Here is a 17,544-nt window from a genome sequence, read left to right as displayed (position 1 = left end):
TGTTTTTATTCCTAGTCCACTGACACTGCTTCTTTGTCTCCAAAATTTGTATTATTGAAAGTTCATTATTTACTCAGACAAGCTTATATGGAAAATCTACTGGAGTTTCAGAACAGAGAAAGTCATGTGGTTTAAAACAGACAAGGCTTGCTGGAGAAGGCAAAAAACTGAGCTGATATTTGAAACCAGGAAAGGGCGCAGATGTCTAGGAAGGGGGGGGGGGGGATGAAAACATGTGCTGTGGGAAAAGGTCATGAATAGCAAGCTACAGCCACAGTGGAGATGCCCATCCCATCTCAGGCTCTCATCGGAGCTACCCAGCCCCTCCAAAACGCCGCCCACAACCTTCCTACCCTCCCCACATACCTTCTTGGCCTTGCCACACATGGGTCTGTGAGATTGTAGTTCCTGGATCAAGGACTCAAGCCCGGGGCCCTTGGCAGTGTAAGCACAGAGTTTTAACCACTGGACTACCAGGGACTCCCTCGCCCACATGCCTTCAGTACAGCATAGTCTCTGCCTGTCCTTCAGGATTCTGCATAAACTCACTCTCTGAAGTGAACCATCTCTTTTATCTACATGGTTAGGACCCTGGATTTCTCTGGATATCTCTTACCACCGCATTATGTACTCTACTACCATGATTAGAGGGAATGTCTCCTCAAGCTGTGAGCAACAAGAGGAAAATTCTGTCACCTTCTCCCTGTATTCTTGTTGGACCTCAAGTGATCACCCAACTAATAGGATGAATGAACAAACTTGGGAATTTGTATGGAGTACAGGGGAAAACTGATTAAACCATAGATGAGGTTCTGCGTTGAGTAATAGTTAAGAAGAAGGAGAACTTAATCATAGAACCTGGGATAACAAGCCGGAAAATAACTCAGCAATTACTAATTTAAATACTTAATCTTCAAGTTCACATTAAACATTTGCTAGATGCCAGTGATGCTGTGCTAAATGATTTATATATACCATCCTGTTTTGTCTTCATAATAAGAGAGGGATTGCTATTGCCATTTTAGAAATAAAGGGTGAGTGTTTAAAATCAGTTTAAAAATCACTGACAACTCAAACTGAGGCAGATGGGCCCCCATATACTCTACAAGAGAATACTGACTTCCAGAAAGACTAAGAAATGTTTCCCAGCTCATCCGGCTGACAAATGTTGAGCTGGCCCTTGAATCCTAGCCCTCTAACTCATACCAAAGTCTCTTTCCACATCATCCTGCCATTCTACAGAAGTGCCCACAGCACAGGCAGAGGAAGGGGACGCAGTGGAAGTGACACCTTGTATCCATTTGCTAGGGCTACTGGAATAAAGCACCACAACCTACATGGCTTAAACAACAGAAAGGTGTGTTCTGACAGATGTAGAGGCCAGAAGACTGAGATCAAAATGCCCAGCAGGTGTGGGGTTTTGTGGCTGTGCTGTACCTTAACTGCAGTACGTGAGAGTCTCTAGTTGGACCTCTGGCTTCTCCTGTCGCGCAAGGGCTCTAGACTGCAAGGGATCAATACTTGCAGTACACAGATTTACTTGCCCTACAGCATGTGGGGTCTTAGCTCGCTAACCAAGGATTGAACCCGTGTGCCCTGCATAGGAAGGTGAATTCTTAACCACTGGACCACCAGGGAAGTCCCAGGTTTGGCTTCTTCTGATGCCTTTCTTCTTGGTTTGAAGATGCCATCTTCTCCCTGAATCCACACCTGGTCTTTCCTCTGTACCCATGTTCCCCTGGTGTCTCTTTGAGCGTCCAAATCTTTGCCACCCCATGAACCATAGTCCACGAGGCTCCTCTGTCCTCTTGCCTGGAATTCTCCAGGCAAGAATACTGGAGTGGGTTGCCATACCCTTCTCCAGGGGATCTTCCCGATGTAGGGATCAAATCCAGGTCTCTTGCATTGCATGCAGATTCTTTACCATCTGAGTCACCAGGGAAGCCCCTTCTTATAATAACACCAGTCAGTCTGATGGGGGCCCATCCTGAGGGCCTCGTTTAACTCGGTCATCTCTTCAAACACCTAATCTCCAAAAGCAGTCACATTCTCAGGGCTTGAGTTGGGGGTGGTGGTTAGGACTTTAACATATGAATTGGGAGGGGCACAGATTAGTCAACATCACAGTTCAGTAACATAAATGCAACAGAGAAAGAAATAAGCATACAATTGTTAACGGAAAAAAGTGGCATTTGAGAAGGGAGGAGCAACCAGCAGAGAGGTCCAGATGTCATAAAATAGGCACCTAAACTAGCACTGTGAGGAGATAAAGAAAAGATCATTGTTTAGATAGACCAGCCACCCTCATCAGGTTGCTTTGAAAGCACACCCCATAGGTGCGCACGCATGCGCGCGCGCACACACACACACACACACACACACACACAGTGTACTTAAGTGAGACACAATGCATAATGTAGTTTATTTTACCCCTTCATGAATGGGAAGTGCAAAACTATTTTAATGACCAGAAAACTGGCTAGCCCAGTTTCACACGCTGCATTACGAAAAAGCAATAATGTCTCCTCACAGTTTACTGTTATTTTTCCATTGTTTCACTTCTTTGGTGGCAAAAAATAAGGAGCCACTTGGGCTCTATTTTAAGATCACAAAAAAGAAGCAGTCATAATCACCACCTAGACAGACCGTGTGCTCATTTGTAAGCTGAGGTCTAAAGATATAAACAAACCTAGAGTTCACCCAGTTAGGGAAACAGCTGAACTCATCTTGCACTCTCCAGCTGGGGCCCTTTACACCCTTTCAGCATCCCTTTCTCTCCTCTCCCTCCACTTCCCAGAAACACTCAGGCTTAAAAGGTAGTAGAGCCAAAATTAAAAGAGCATTTATATACAACTTAGTTTGACCACTATTTTAAGTTGCTAAGCTATTTTTTGGTGGTGTGAAGCAGGCTTAAGATATGAATCTGAAGGAGAGGAATAACTGAGTTTCTCTCTGTGATTGGTTAAATAAAGTTTGAAAAGAGCCATTTTCATCTTTTATACTTTTTTAGATTTGAATCATAGTTATTAGATGCTGACTTACAAACCCTACATGGATGGTTTTTTAAAAATTCCTCTTCTCACAATGGACCTAGAGTCTATCATACAGAGTGAAGTAAGTCAGAAAGATAAAAACATCATATATATATACATATATGGAATCTAGAAAAATTGTACAGATCAATCTATTTGCAGGTCAGGAATAGAGGCTCAGATGTAGACAACGGATGTGTGGACACAGAAAGGGAAGGGGAGGATGGGATGACTTGAGAGTAGCACCAACATATATACACTACCATGGGTAAAATAGACAGCTAATGGGAACCTGCTGAACAAGAGAGTTCAACTTGGTGCTCTGTAATGACCTTAAGTCGTGGGATGAGGGGAGGTGGAGGTGGGGAAGGAAGCTTAAGAGGGAAGAAATACCTGTATACATATAGCTGGTTCACTTGGATGTACAACAGAAACTAATATCATATTGTAAAGCAACTGTACTCCAAAAATAAAATATGAAAAAAAAGTTTTTTAAAAATTTTCTTCCCCACACAGATCACTATGGAATAATGTCTCACTGACATTGAACAAACTATCTTATGCTCATTTTCAGAAAATTTTCCACCTTTTATTTAAAAGAAACTGATCATGGAGAGGAATCAGTATTAACACTTCTTAACTATACCTAACAACGTGGCACAAAATGCCAGGAAAGGGAATGGGTTTTGAAAAGTGCATTTATTTCTACAATTTTCTCTCTCCAGACCAGACGGTTTGTAAATATGTCCCCCTAGAGTGTATCTGTGTTTTGTTGAGGGCTCCACTCCCTCCTTAATTGCTGCCTCTTTTTATGACGTACTCAAGATTGCCACAGCAGGGAAAGCCATATCTTTTTCTAAAGAAAACAGTCCAGGGAAAACCCCCAGGAAAACCGTCATGCTGGCTTCAGTGTTTCATGAAAGCCATTTTATTACTGGATGAGTTATAACATTCTGGAGAAGTTTTACTTTTCAACTCACACTGTAACTATTTAAAGCAGCCACTGAGGTTGATCTCATAATTAAAACTGGGATGCTGACTATGATCTCAAAGTGGAAAAAAAAGAAAGAAAAAATAGCAGGAGTTGTGGAAGATCAGAGGTACGGTATACCCACCCATCTCATGGGTTACTGGGAAGCTAAACCACGAACCATGACATGAGCATTCTACAAATCCTGGATTGTGTAACACTTAATATGAATTCAAGTTCATCATTCTGTTTTCAGGTTGTAAGAAGTTTTAGAAGGGGCTTTAAGACACTGTAAATGACAATTCACTTTTGAAATAACTCAGAAATTTAGTCTTTTGCAGGATTAAGAACTCTGTTCATAGGAAGTGTGCATCTGAGGAGGAATTCTCAGGAGCCCTTAATATGTTTTGTGTCTTGGATCTCTTTGGCAGTCTGGTGAAGCCTACAGACCCCATGATATAGTCTGACACTGAAAAATTCTTAAAATAAAAACACTAGGTTACAAAGGAAACCTATTACATTGAAATACATGGAATCTATGCAGTGTAGTAGGCCTCTTAAATGGTATTTATGCATGCTCTGAAGGCTTGCATTTTCTCTCGCTACCTCTGCTATACCCATGCAATTCTAAAGTTCAATGTAAAATTTTTAAAGACAGAAGAACTTACACAACTATCAGGGGTAGAAAATAGAAAACAAAATTGCTTTTGTACTACCTCTGCTAGCACTGTAATAAACATGTAAACCCAACCTGAATATTTGGGGGTTACATATAATAAGCGCATGGAAAAGGAAATGGCAACCCCCTCCGGTATTCTTGCCTGAAAAAGCCCATGGACAGAGGAGGCTGGAGGGCTGCTGTCCATGGGATTGCAAAGAGTCAGACATGACTGCGCGGCTAACACACACACACATAATAAGCATAGGTTGAAATGAGCTAGAAATACTCATTTGCTCCAAATTAAGAAGTTTACATTTCCTCAACCTTTGATCAACAGCAGAGAACAGAGACAGGAACATTAATAAAACTGATAAGAATGTTTCGGTTGAGCTTCTGCTCATGAGATATAAAGCCTCAGTGGGTTTGTGAAAATGGAAAATTACCAAAAGCAAAGTTACTCTCCTCCCTTCATTTTGGACAGGAAGAAGTTTGATAACTATACCACAGCCTAAGGAAATATGGGCAGCACCAGGAATAAAGTCCAGGATGACTTTCCAACACATGTTAGACATGTGTCATTGAAATAGGGAGGGAAGGAGGACAAAGAGGCATCTCCTGAGTGCCAGGCAGTGCATCTGAGAAACATCCGAGCCAGAAGCAAACTCAAGTTCATCTGATCACAAAGAGCTTCCTCTCCACATCTCCCTGCCCAGCCTGACACACACAGATTCACTGCTTCCATTCATGGAAGCACCTGGCCATCAGCAGTATAAAACTAGAGCACTTCAATAAAAGTATTTATGAAAAATGGCTATTGAATCAAAAATTCATTAAAATGAGATTTTTTTAACTTTGAGGAAATACAAGAGTCAGTATTTCTTTTTTTTTAAATCTTTATAAAACTTTGTATTTCATATTGGGGTGTAGCTGATAACAACGTTGTGATAGTTCACGGTGAACAGCGGAGGGACTCAGCCATATGTATACATGTATCCATTCTCCCTCCAACTCCCATCCCATCCAGGCTGCCTCTGTAACATTGAGCAGAGTTCCCTGTGCTGTCCGGTAGACACTTGTTGGTTATCCATTCTAAATATAGCAGTGTGTACATGAAAAGACCGTTCTTTTCAATGGTGGATTACAATTACTGAATGTTTCAGCTCTCTTTACATTGCACAGTTGTAATGGTTCCAAGTCTATAACCACTGTCTTCAAGGGAGCACTGAGGTGGCCTTAGGAGCTTGCAGGAGTTGAGGAGTAAGATATAAACCATACACAAGAACCCAGCTAGACATCCAAGAAAGATAGGCAAGGCAACGGTTAAACATTTAGAACTTAACAATCTATCAACTAGGAAGGAAAAAGAGCCCAGCAGGATGGCTCCTGGAAATAGGTAAAGACACTGAAGTATAGAAATAGGTAAAGTTTCTGAAGTAGAGAACCAGGCCTACCAGTTGGCTAGGCCCAGAATCCAAGAGTTTAAAAGAACAAAGACTCAATCCTTGCCAATCAGATGCTGGAAATCAAGCTAATTTGTGACTACTCCCTACTAGTTAATAATTACCCTAGAAAAAAGGATGTGTATTCTACAAGCTCATGAATTTCTATGTATTTTTGTCTAAGGTGTTTTGTATTATTTGCTTTGTGTATTTGGTGGTTTATTTTAAGGATTTCTAGATTTCCTTTCACTCTTTAAAGATTTCACTCTTTCTAGATTTCTTTCACTCCCGCTGAAACAAAACAAAACAAAACAAACCTCTCCAGAAAAACTTAAGGCCATTCTTGCTTCTCTAGGCTTGCTCCTAGCATTTAAACATAGCTGGAGAAAAACCACCTAACCTGGCAAACTGGTTTTTAATCTTAGGTTCACTTTCTCAAATCTCAGAGATGTTCTCACGACTACACAGCATCTTTCTAAATTGTTCTGGGGCCCTTGTATGCCAACACTAGAAAGACTTTCTTCTCCCCTTCCAGTCTCTCACCTGACTCCATCCTCACTCTTGGCTGTGACCTCATTTCCCTTCACTGAAGAAGCAGAAGGCGGCAGGGGGAAGTTCCCCATCTTCCCACCAGTGACTCTGCAAACTCCTCTGCCAGGCACTCGGGTTCTCCTTCCCCCTGTCATGAAGGAGGCAGAGTTCCTCCTCCTGTTGTGACCCATGGGTGGCTTCTAAACACAAAATCCCTCTGTTTTCCTCAGGTACTTCCCTCTAATGGCCATGCCTTTCTTTTCTAAGTTATCAAACTTTACTTTCTACTAGATCATCTGATTGGCAAACTTTGTTAGTCTCCCCCTGACTTCACATTCCTTTTCCCTTCATGTTTCCACTTTAAAAAAAATAGTTGGAATACACCACTTGCTTTAACAATTATGGTTACTATTAAAATATCAATAAATTACCAAATAAAGCTGAAAAAAAAATCCCTTCCGACCTGTTTTCCAGTATCGAAGATTGCCTTCTCCCTGGATGTTTTTCCACCCCCTCCTTCCACCAGTGAACATGTCTGGTGTCTCTCAAAAGACAAACTCCCACTTCTACACTCTATGACCACGTCAGTACCAAAGATGCCCCAACATAACTTCTCAAGTTTCTGCCAAGAGTATGTCTCCATTTTTATGTTGTGTTTCATGGACAGATTTCTTGAAAGGGCCATTTGCTCACGGTGTATCTATCCATGTCCTCAGAGTCCTTACCTCCCATCCCCTCTGCCATCTTATTGAATCCCCACCACTTCACTGGAACTGCTCTTATTAAGACCACTAATGACTTCCGTAAAATTAAAAGACGCTTACTCCTTGGAAGGAAAGTTATGACCAACCTAGATAGCAAGTTAAAAAGCAGAGACATTACTTTGCCAACAAAGGTCCATCTAGTCAAGGCTATGGTTTTTCCCAGTGGTCATGTATGGATGTGAAAGTTGGACTGTGAAGAAAGCTGAGCACCAAAAAATTGATGCTTTTGAACTGTGGTATTGGAGAAGACTCTTGAGAGTCCCTTGGACTGCAAGGAGATCCAACCAGTCCATCCTAAAGGAGATCAGTCCTGGATTTTCATTGGAAAAACTGATGTTGAAGCTGGAACTCCAATACTTTGGCCACCTGATGCGAAGAGCTGACTCATTGGAAAAGGCCCTGATGCTAGGAGGAATTGGGGGCAGGAGGAGAAGGGGACAACAGAGGATGAGATGGCTGGATGACATCACCGACTCGATAGACATGGGTTTGGGTAGACTCTGGGAGTTGGTGATGGACAGGGAGGCCTGGCGTGCTGCGATTCATGGGGTTGCAAAGAGTTGGACATGACTGAGCAACTGAACTGAACTGAACTGAATGACTTCCAAGTTTTCAAATGTGGTTGTCAACTTTCCATCACCACTTTGCTTCCTTGGTTCCATGACATCATCCTAACTACTGGTTTTCCATTGGATTTCTTGGTTGTTCCTTTGCAGGCTTATTTGCAAATGCTGTTCTCTGTCTGTAGCTCCCATCTGAGCTCCACCACCCTCAATCTCTTCCCCTTTCATGCCTGGCTTCTCAACCCTCACATCCCAGTTTAAATTTTACCTCCCCAGGAAACCTTTCCTTCACCTCCCCAGGTTAGCCTGTATTAATAAAGTCCATTTGCTCCTCTTATTATTTATCATTTGCCTAATTATTATCTCTCTCCTCCAAGAAGGAATTAACTCTTTATTCAGGTATGTCATAAACGTAGCACAGTACCTAGCATGTAGTTAGTACTAATTGAAACATACTAAATTCGTTAAGGAAAAAATGTGCATAGCCCAGAGATCAAACATTCCTGGATAATACTAGCATCTGCCTTTTTTTCCCCTTGACCAGCAGGTAAAATTCTTAAGTGAAAAAGAGAGTACAGACTATCTAAGATGCTTTCTCTAATACCTCTTCTTCTTCTAAGAATTAAAAAAAGGTACATATTTCCTACTCTTTTCTTAGGTATGTTACACATACTAATGAATGTGTGTGTGTGTGCTAAGTCACTTCAATCCTGTCCGACTCTTTGCCACCACATGGGCTGTAGCCCACCAGGCTCCAGCTCTTCCCTGGAATTCTCCAGAGAAGAATACTGGAGTGGGTTGCCATGCCCTCCTCCAGGGGATTGTCCCAACCCAGGGATCAAATCATATCCAAGAACAGTATCTAGAAATTCTTTTCTTCACAGAAAATTATAATTTCTACAAGAGTGCTCTTTTCATTGTGACAACAGCTCATAAGGTGTTAATCAACCAAGCCAATTTATCAATTTAACACATAATTTAAGCAGACAGTAAAATTTTTAAGCAGACAGTAAAATTTTCTGCAAACACTGAATGAGTCTCACAAAACTGGTTCTTTTATTGCTTTTCACTGACAACAGAGGGGTCATTAGTGATAAAAATAAGAAAAAAATCTCATATAAACACTGTGAACTTTTATACATTTTAAATATAAACCCTTGGTTGTCATTGCCTCAAAAAATAAGTACCACACATCTTAATATTTTGCAACTAAATTTTTAATTAAGAAATCTTTTTAAATTAGAATTTTTGCTGTGAGAAATCATCCTAAAATATGTTAAGAGCACACTTATCAATGATATAATGATATTCTGAAGTTATATTTGAACATGAATTCCCATTCACACTGAAAGCAATGATTTTGAAAACTGTTCCATGAACTACAGAAATTCCCTAAAATTGTCTCTTTGAGATCTAAGTTCATATAACCTCAACCAGTTTTAAACTCATCTGCCACTTCTTCATGGCAGTTGCATGAAAAGAAAGTTGATACCTGTAAGTGGTAGATAATAACAGGGATTGATGGATACTAAGAAATCTTAATTAAAAACGCAGGAATCTAGTATATCCTCATAACCATATGCATCTCTAGATACTTTCCCCCAGGATGCTGTTCTAGAAATTCTTACTTAATTGCTCTAAGTTACTTTCCTTACTGGACAGGTGGTGCTAGTGGTAAAGAATCTGCAGGCTAATGCAGGAGACACAAGAGACATGAGTTTGATCCCTGGGTGGGGAAGAACCCCTGGAGAAAGAAATGGCAACTCCCTCCAGTATTCTTGCCTGGAAAATTCCATGGACAGAGGAGCTTAGCAGGCTACAGTCCATGGGGTTGGAAAGAGTTGGACACGACTAAGCACGTATACACACATTCACTCTCACATAATAGTGCATCATAATACTCACATAATATTGCATCAACTACATATAAAAAGACCACAAAATGGGCTACCTTTTTGTTTCAAGAAATAAAAAATGAGCACCTGGGGACATTCTGGCATTCCAGTGGTTAAGACTCCAACACTTCCACTGCTGGAGGAATCAGTTTGATTCCTGATTGGGGAATTAAGATACAGCATGCCAAGAAGAGGCTGAAGAAAACTTACAGATACCATGTATCTCCCCTTAAACAATCCCAGGCAGACACTGTCTCTTCTACAATTACAAGTGCAAAAATCTCGCAAGAATACATAAAGGGTCTAACGTCTCAATTTACTGCTGAGGTATGGCACTCAACTTACTTATTTTGTTGAAGCTGTGGACATAAAAGTATGGGGCAAATAGGAAGCGTGTCAAGTTTACTGACCAAAATTCAGGAGCTACCTGCTGACCTAACGCGTCAAGTGCAGTTTCATCTAGCAGTCAAACATGATCTGCTGTGTATTATTTATGATGAAGTTTTATATATATGTGTGTAATAATAAGCCACTCTATACCTAAAGTTGATTTTTACTCCAGAAAAAAAAAAAAATCTAGTTTAGGTAAGCTACTGAGTTGTTTGGAAAGGTAAAATAATGATGAGTTTTTCATACAAATGATAAATCCGAAGTCAGAGTAACTATTTTGATACAAATGCTTTAAGCTAACCACCAATGTTAATAAGGCCAAAAGAACTATAGGTTCTGCAGGTTGTACTCAGAATATTCTAAAAGAATGCTCTACTACCAAATAAAAGTAAAACCTTCGGTAGAATTAGTGTTTTTTGCACAACTCATAATATGTCTATTTTGTATTTTTGGATTAAACTGCATATACCCTATTTTCTTAAAGTAGCATATATCTCTATACAATGCTAAATAGTTACAAAGTAAGAAATTCTAAATTATATAATACTTCTTGAGACTTCCCTGGCAGTCCAGTGGTTGAGACTCTGTGCTTCCAATGCAAAGGGTGCAAATTCAATCCCTAGTCAGAAAAACAAGATTCCACATGCCCTGCGGTACCTCAGGCAAAAATAAATTAATTAATTAAATGAGGGGAAAAAAAGGAAAAAAAAAATTTTAATTAAAAAGGAGCTAATTCAACAAATAAATAAATCATATACTACTTCTTCAATCATTCTTAAATGTTTATGCAACTTCCTCTATTATGTCAATCAGTAATCCCCTTATAACAACAGAGTAGTTAATAGGGGAACTGTTGGGATGTGTACTTTCTAGTTCTCCCCCTATAATTTTTCTGATGTTAACACAAACAGGAAGAGGTTGACAGCCTTAAATAACATGCATCAAAACTGGAAATATAAACAAATCAATTAGTCAATTGAAGCATACAAAATACATCAAAATGAAAATCATAAGACTTGGATACTAAGAAAGCTAGAGCAAGTCCCCAACATATGAACTAGTTCTATTCCAAGAGCATATGCATAAGTCCAACAAAGTTAGCCTAGGTACCCAATTAACACAAGTGACTATATAATACTGTATTGTAATGGGTTTATATGAATAATATTTGTCACACAAATAATATATACATAAAAAACCAACACAAAATAAAGAAAACATTTTAAATCTTACTGTATAGTACTTTGAAATGTACGGTAGTATGGTATAACAGCTGACATACAGGGGCTGTGACATATGTTCGCATCTTTGCAAGTTCACAACTTGAAGGTTTATATATAAGAGACTTACGGTATTTACCTGTCCAACAACACCTCTTTCACATTTGTAAAATGTGAATATCTGCTCTGCTAATTTACGTGGTTATTATGTAAACAAAGTTTTTAAGCAATCTCTTTATAAACCACAAAATGCTATGCAAACGAAAGGTATTATTGTCCCTCTGATATTTTGTTTCAAACTAGGTAATCAGAAAATAGCTTGTAAATTAAATAAAATGAAAAACAAAGCTCGGTGTTATAAAAATGAGGTTTTCATATTATGGAAGACTGAACTCACACATATTATGGATATTTGTTTTCTAACTCAAAACAGACTATTACCTAAAATGCATAAACTTCCCTGCAGACTTCAGAAGTCAAGCAAATGAGGAAGATTAAGGAAAAAGGAGCAGTTGATTTACAAGTGCACTCGCCTCCCTGTGAAAAGGGAAAGGAAGGGAAATGAGTGCAACGTGGTCCCAGCCCTTCATCTTTGACTCAGTGGTTACTAAACTCTGACAGGGATCACTTACAGACGATTACTGAGCTTCACTAAAGCTATTGCAACTCATTCAATAAGCAATCAAACTGGTGGTACAGCTTCATAAATCAGCTTATGGAGAGCACCAAGTTATTTAAGCTTATTTTATATTTGTATGATGGAGAAATAAATTATATTTTCAAAGAATGTTCTAAGGGTGGACCAGGAATCAAAGAGAATCCAAAAATAAGTGAGAATCACACACTGGCAATGGTAGCAAAATTTGGGCACATCTCTTTTTCTCAGTTGTGTGGTGGGATCAAAAGACAGCAATAAAATCAGCTCTGTTGCACTGTTTTCTTTGGAAAGAACTCCAGAACCAACTCTTTGGTTCTCCCAACTGTCACTGCCCTAGCAGCCAAGGAGTAGAAAATGAATGGCTAAAGCTTAAATTCATTGTTTCTAAATTGGTTCCTGACAAACATGGACACCGTTTTTCTTACAGAGCCTTTAGAAAGAATCATCTATAACCCTTAGTCCTGTCTCCATCTTCTCTGCATTAAGCAAGTCTGGACGTTCCTAAAGCTGTGGGAGATTCTACAAAAGTTTTGGCCCACTTCTCGGAAACCTCTTCTACTTCCCTGATTTTGTAGAAAATGACAGTCTATGGGAATAAAAATAACTTGCTTTCATTTTTCTATGCATCTCACCCACGTTTTAAGAAAAGTTATCGGGAAACAATATGAACAATCCTCTAAACTCGAAAAAAGCAATGTTTACAGAATTTCTATTTCCATTTCAAAATTTGGCCTTTAATGTTAAGACCCCTAACACTCTTCAGAATTATTGAGGACCTGAAAGGGCCTTTGATTATATAAGTGATATCCATTGGTATTTACCATATTAGAAATTAAAACTGAAAAAAAAGACTTAAAAATCATATTAAAAGAGGCAATTCATAAACACAGACACAGAAGAGACTGCCATGAAAACCGTTCAATCTTATTTCTGAAAGAAATGCAAATTTAAACAAGAAACCATTTTCATATAACAATTGTTTCAGTTTTTTTATTTTCTGTTATTTGTTCTGTTTGAATATTAACATCATGTTGGCTTAGGGAAATTATACTCTTATTCTATTTATAAACGGATACAATATATATCAACAGAAAGATGACAAAAATAGAACTAGCACTCCCCAATATTTTGCTGAATATTTTTTAAATCCTCTAGATACTCAATAAATATTATTATTAATCTTTTACAGTTGACAAAAGAACATTTTGATAAAGCTTTTGACTTAACGATCTCACCTGTCCTTAGGAGAACTTTTAATAGAACTTGAAAAATACATTTTAAGAATCTATCCAGGACTTCCCTGGTGGCACAGGAGATAAGAATCCAGCTACCAACACAGGGGAGACTGGTTCGATCCCTGTCCAGAAGATTCCACACGCCACAGAGCAACTAAGCCGTTGCGCCATGACTGCCAAAGCCCCATGCTGCAACTACTGAGCCTTCATGCTCCGGAGCCTGTGCTCCACGACAAGAGAGGCCCCGCCAATAAGAAGCCCAAACACTGCAATGAAGAGTAGCCCCTGCTCGCTGCAACCAGAGAAAGCTGGCACATAGCAATGAAGACCCAGCACAACCAAAAATAAATAAATAAACAAATAAATTTTTAAAAATCTATCCAAATGAAATAAACAAACATTCATACTCAGAGGTCCTAAGTGAAACACTATTAAGAACAGCAGAAAAATTTAATCCATATAAAGATCTAGCAATTTATAATCAGCCAACACAGAATTTCCATCAACAAAAAATTAGATCTTAGATCCATACTCTCTGGCTCATGGCTAGATTGCCATCACTTGTATAGTGCCTGACACATAGGAGGGCTCAGTAATGTTTGTTTATTACATGAATGAATGTTAAAGGAAAACTAAAGACTATAAAAATGTCTGGAGAGAAAATTTCATGATTGAGGAGAAGCATGTTACGAAACAGCATGAACAGCGCGTTAAACTAATTAAACACGGATGTCACTAGACTAAGGTGACCCTAATGCCACCACAACCTGCATCAGCAAACCAAAATCTAAGCCAGTAAATGCCTCAATGTTACAAAATCAAAAACTAAGGACAATCATTCAGAAACAGCCTACTAAGCTTTAAGCTGTAGCCAATCAATAAATTCCTTACTCTGCTTCTGCTTTTCCTCTGTAAAATCTCTCCCTCACATAGAATCAGTGAAGCACCCCCAACCACTTCTGGTTGGACACTGCTCCATGCCGACCACTTTTTCTTCAAATAAACTAAAAATTTTTTAATATGCCTCAGTTTATCTTTTAACAAGTGTGATCACAACTTTGTGAAATATACATAGGAATGAATGTATTATAGAAAAATGTCTAGAAATATAAAGAGATGTATATACTTGAATTCCTTGTCTCTATGCTGATGCATGCTAGTTACTCAATAAATATTTCTGATTGAATAAGTGATATTTTAAAAGTAGTTACCCCTTAGGGGACTATATGTACAGTTTTCCTTTTCTTCTTTGTAATTTCTATATTTGACAAGATTTAAACAATAAGCATGAATTATCTTTGCAATAAATAAGAATATGATAAAACATAATTATGCTGGGAAATGTCATTAAGAATTCTGGAGCAAAAGTTGCAAATATAGACTTCCTACAATCTACTAAGAAAATAACATGTAGCTTACTTCCCTATTATGTTTTACTGATTGCATTTGGCGATAAGAAATATCAGATGTTACAGAAAAATGGCAAGCTTAAGATTGTACAGCTAATTACTATTGGAGTGGAGTCTAGAATGTAGGTCATTTGATTTCCAGGCAAGTAGTTTTTCCATTACACTAATTATTTAGAGTTCTGAAACACTAAATGAATAAATGCAATATTTACTATAAGGCAGTTCTCTACTTACACGTGAAATAATTTGCTAATTATTTTATACTGTCAGAAAACTCCAAAATTCTAAGAAATACTATGTTTTCACATGACATGAATCATTTGGAGAATCTGAAATTCCTAAAGGTGTTTAAAAATTTGTGCATTTTACAGGAGCATATGTAATTATTCGGGGAAGGGGTCTATAGCTTTCATAAGATTTGTTAAAGCGTCTGGGAAAATAAAAAAGAAGGATGAGAATGACTAAAGCTTAACCCTGCAAGCAAGAGGAAGGAAAAAACTAATGGTAAATAAAAGGCATAAGAGAGGAAATGGAACCACAGCTAATTCTGTCTTCCTCTTTTTTATTCCTGGAACATATTTTTTTAATAAGCAAATGATTTGGTCTTTATGACTTTGCTTTCTAAGCAAACACTAGGAATGATGCTGATGGGTTAAAAACACAGGCAAATTACCTCTGTGGGATAAGCTTTATCAGGTACTGTTAGCAAGAAGCTGATAAATGTAGAATGTAAAAAAAAAAAAAAAAAAAATTAACATTGCAAGTCACTTTTGAGATATTTTTCATTCATGTTTAATTGAGAAAAGGAAAATTATTAAATAGATTTCTTAGTTTCTTGTCCCATGAAATGTGCTTCCCCTACAGGAAGTTTGTAAAGCAGTTTTGAGCAAATGCAGATTAAACACTTCTCTGTGCATTTCACAATTATTGCTTAAATGAAAATTTAACTCTTTCTTTGCACAATGCAAGAATCAAATACCTGTTGGTTAATCCCAATATTCAACTTGACCAGCAAGGTCTAGAGATATCTGGAATATAATTTCAAGACTCTTGAGCAAGATTTGTTTCATTACTCTTCCCTGCAAACATCTCTTAGGCCACAATTTCAAATTTGTGCAACAGAAATACATGTAAATCCATGGCTGATTCATGTCAATGTATGACAAAAACCACTACAATATTGTAAAGTAATTAGCCTCCAACGAATAAAAATAAATGAAAAAAATAAATAAATAAAAACAAAACAAACAAACAAAAAGACAGAAATTCCCCTTGAATCCAAAAGGTTATACATGCAAATATCATAGCTTGAAATTGACATACATCCAGATAGTCTGCCTCCAGTACCTCCATCTCCCTTAGATGAGTAAGTGCTTATGTCATCAACCAACCTGAAGACCATTTCTTGTTTTACTTTTTGAGGTCATTTCTAAGACTAAAATGAGTACAATATAGGAGACTTAAATAAGTTAAACCACTATCATTTCAAATCCAAGTGGCTTTCTAATTTTTTTTTAACAAATGCTTTCAATACGAAATTACTAAAATAGTGTTCACACTCAAAACTTAACTTTCTTATTTGAGCATATCTTTTCCACATCTAGTTTCAAGCTCTGCCCTCCTGGCATGTCCAAAAACTTAGAAGGACGAATCAGAAGGCCAGTCATTGTACGATTAGTTTTTCAATGTTGTCTGTCTTTTCGCATAACACTGCCACACATTAAATAGCCAGGTACGCTTTGCATAAGTGACAGAAATGACGGTGTTTCAATTAAACCTTAAATGAGTCGATAAATTCCTTCGCTCAAGATCCTCAGGGCTGTCAAACGGCAGGTCGCAGGAGTATGGGCATTGGCCACCACCGGGTGGCCTCACGTGGAGCTCTGACTAGAGCCACCTCGCCGCGGTTCTGAACGTTAGCTTTCTTTCCGGGCTGTAAATGAAGGAAACGCCTTATCTCGGACTCCACAGTGCATCTAGACCCCGGAGAGCAAACTGGCATTTGTTAGAAGGAAATTAAGGCCCCCGATCTGTGTCTCATTGCAAAAGGCAGAGGACAGGCAGACTTTCGAGAGAGCGGTGACTCCTGGTCTTCCCTCCGTCCCTTCTTCCTTCCAAGCAAGGTAGGAACTAAAAGTTAGCGAGAGTGGGAGAGAGACCTGGAGCGAGCGGGGGTGGGGCTGGGGGTGGGGGGAGAGTAAATAGATTGCTTACAGTTCCCAGAGTTACAGTGAGTCCTTCGGGCTCCTTTACGCCTCTAGTTTTCGGTCAGGATCCTTTCTTAGCCCGGGACCACAGAGAAGTTCAAGTCTTACCCTTGGTGGGAGGGGCTAAAGTGTGGGCTGGTTTCCTCTCGTCTTTGCAGATGCGTTAAGGTGGAATTAAAGAGGAGGGCAGGGAAAGCGCTGTTCTCGGAGGAGCTAACATCTTAAATGTAAATGTTTACTTTTTAGAACTAGGAGTCCGAAGTCAGCCGGCGCGCGCAAGGAAAATGTAAATTAACCAGTTCTAAATTTCATGGATGCTGTGTGTGCCTGTGTGTTTGAAAGTACTTCTTGTCCTTAAGTAGCTACTGCTTCCTCCTTTTTTTTTCTAAGCAAGAACTCAATTGACAAGATGAATAAGCCAGAGCATTTTTTTTTCCTCTTTACAAAGGCAAAGATTATAACGAACCTAAAATATAGGCTATAGATTTTGGAGATGAACTTTTAGACCACTTTAAAAATGAAATCCATTTAAATATTTCCTCCCCAGACATCAAAGGCCAGTTAATAACC

General features: G+C 38.7%; 1 protein-coding gene across 1 annotated transcript in view; it reads right to left on the bottom strand.

Moving 5' to 3' along the window:
- Positions 1-17,103, bottom strand: part of PLA2G4A (phospholipase A2 group IVA) — a 162,769-nt gene extending 145,666 nt beyond the window's left edge. Inside the window, exon 1 of the mRNA XM_061160947.1 lies at positions 16,982-17,103. The gene's annotated coding sequence lies outside the window, so the exon portion shown is untranslated. The remainder of the gene's footprint in view (positions 1-16,981) is intronic.
- Positions 17,104-17,544: the final 441 nt, after the last annotated feature.

The sequence above is a fragment of the Dama dama genome, chromosome 14 (genome assembly GCF_033118175.1).
Source record: "Dama dama isolate Ldn47 chromosome 14, ASM3311817v1, whole genome shotgun sequence".
Lineage (NCBI taxonomy): Eukaryota > Metazoa > Chordata > Mammalia > Artiodactyla > Cervidae > Dama > Dama dama.
Note: the sequence above shows the minus strand (reverse complement) of the source record. Positions and strands in the feature narration are given on the sequence as shown.